A 2,121-nucleotide genomic window follows, 5' to 3' on the forward strand; every position below is an offset into this window, starting at 1 on the left:
GGGACCAATAAGGACAGAAAAGTTCGGTCTCGTGGAATCTAATGGTAGCGCACTTCGGAAGGAGGATGTGCCCCTATTGTTAAGGCTGCAAAGGTTCAGAAAGGTTTGTCTGAATCAGATACCCACAGAAGCCGGCAGAAAGACAGTCTTTGGTGACATCAGCAGAAATAGCTTCAGTAGTGTCCTGGGAGCTGATGCCAAACCACAGGAGGTTGGGGGGCAGTGGGAGGTGAGAACGTGAAAGTTACTATTTTTGACATTTGGGTGAAAGTGTTAAGGACTGTGAAGGGCATGAGATTTTATCCTACTTTCATGCTAGTAAGTTAGCCTGCCACCATTCATAGATGTTCATGGAAGACATGAAACTGGGTCAGAGACAAAGGACTTTGTTATTCAGGTACAGCAGATGGCATGAAGTTTGTGTTTTTGTTGATCCCTCTTGCTCCCCAAGTGTCGTGGGGCAATGGAGATGTGGGTTCAGATAGGGGTTATACATGGGTTTGTGTCACAGCTGAGAGAGACCCTAAGCTTAGTAGTGGCCGTACCTGCTAAATTGCTTTAGTCGTGTCCTCCTCTTTGTAACCCTAGGTGGCGCTAGTGGTAAAGAACCCGCTTGCCAGGTAAGGAGATGTAAGAGATGCAGGTTTGACCCCTGGGTCAGGAAGATCCCCTGGAGGAGGGCATGGCAACCCACTCTAGTATTCTTGCCTGGAGAATCCCATGGACAGAGGAGCCTGGAGGGCTACAGTCCATAGGGTCACAAAGAGTCAGACATGACTGAAGCGACTTAGCACACATGCTGCAAAGTTGAGGGTCGCTCAGCTGTGTAGACCATACCCTTTTAAAGGCAGCTGCTAGCAAACCTGTTTAAACTTTGCCCCTGAGGGAGGCATTATTTTTGTTATCCTGGGAGAAAACAAATCTTCCCTCTCACGTTGAGGGAAACACTATCTCTGTCTTCTAAGGAGGTTTGTTGTACAAACATCCTTGAAAAGTAGTCTAGAATAAAAGCCTTTACAAGACATACGGAAATGCCATGAACTGCCCTCCGTAGAGAAAAGGAGTGATTGGTCAGATGGCTAGTAAGAGATAAGGCTGGGCTTTAGACCTGGCTCAGTCTCATCCTGAGTGGGTCCTGTGCATTGTCTTTCCACTCCAAATTAAACCTCTGGAGAGACGTGGATTCAGATGGAGATAAGTGGGGTGGTCAGGTCAACCTCCTCAAACCTCTTTACTTCAATTTTCCCCTCCTTACATAAGATCCTACCAAATTGCTTACCTCAAGAATTAATAATGTCTGCTATGTAAATGTCACCTTTGTTCTTAAATAGAGACAGTAATAGCCACCTTTCAGGGTTGTTGTCAGAACTGGAAATTAGGCAAAGTACCTAGACTGACACGTTTCAATGAACAGTAATAAAATCATTGCTATTTTTTTATGAAAAAAATTTTTTAATTTAATTTTGTTTGCTCTGGGTCTTTGTTGCTGCTCGCAGGCTTTCTCTAATTGTGGTGATGGGCTTCTGAGTGTGGTGGCACTTCTCGTTGCAGAGCAAGGGCTCTAGAGTGTAGATTCAGCAGTTGCGGTACACAGGCTTAGTTGCTCTGAGGCATGTGAGATCTTCCTGGACCAGGAATTGAACTGGTGTCTCCTGCATTGCAAGGCAGATTCTTAACCACTGGACCACCAGGGAAGCCCCCTTACTATTTGTTTTGAAAAATCTCATCTAATAGGTGTGATCAGAATAAGGACACGTGTAGTGTCAGCAATATATTAAGGGAAAGCCCAACAAATGTTGCACCCTTGATTAAGAAATGATTCTTTATCTGGGAGGGTTACTGGAGCAGAGGTCACTAGGACAGTGACCTAGCCAGACAGTTCAGCATCAACTTGGTAATTGATGGGGCGCCATTGAAAAGTCAGATAGCACTCAGCTCTCATCTCTAAGTGCCCTGGACATTTCAGGAGATGGGCTTATCACAGGTTAAGCTTTGATTTCCTCCAGGTTGGGAGTCCCAGCCTGTCAACAATCAGGATCATTAAATCCAACTTTATTAGGGTACCTAGCCAAAAAAGCAGCCCAGCTGGGGAACACCCACCTGTCCCTTGCAAGAGGGGCA

Source organism: Bos indicus x Bos taurus, chromosome 10, assembly GCF_003369695.1.
Source record: "Bos indicus x Bos taurus breed Angus x Brahman F1 hybrid chromosome 10, Bos_hybrid_MaternalHap_v2.0, whole genome shotgun sequence".
In the NCBI taxonomy this organism is placed as follows: domain Eukaryota; kingdom Metazoa; phylum Chordata; class Mammalia; order Artiodactyla; family Bovidae; genus Bos; species Bos indicus x Bos taurus.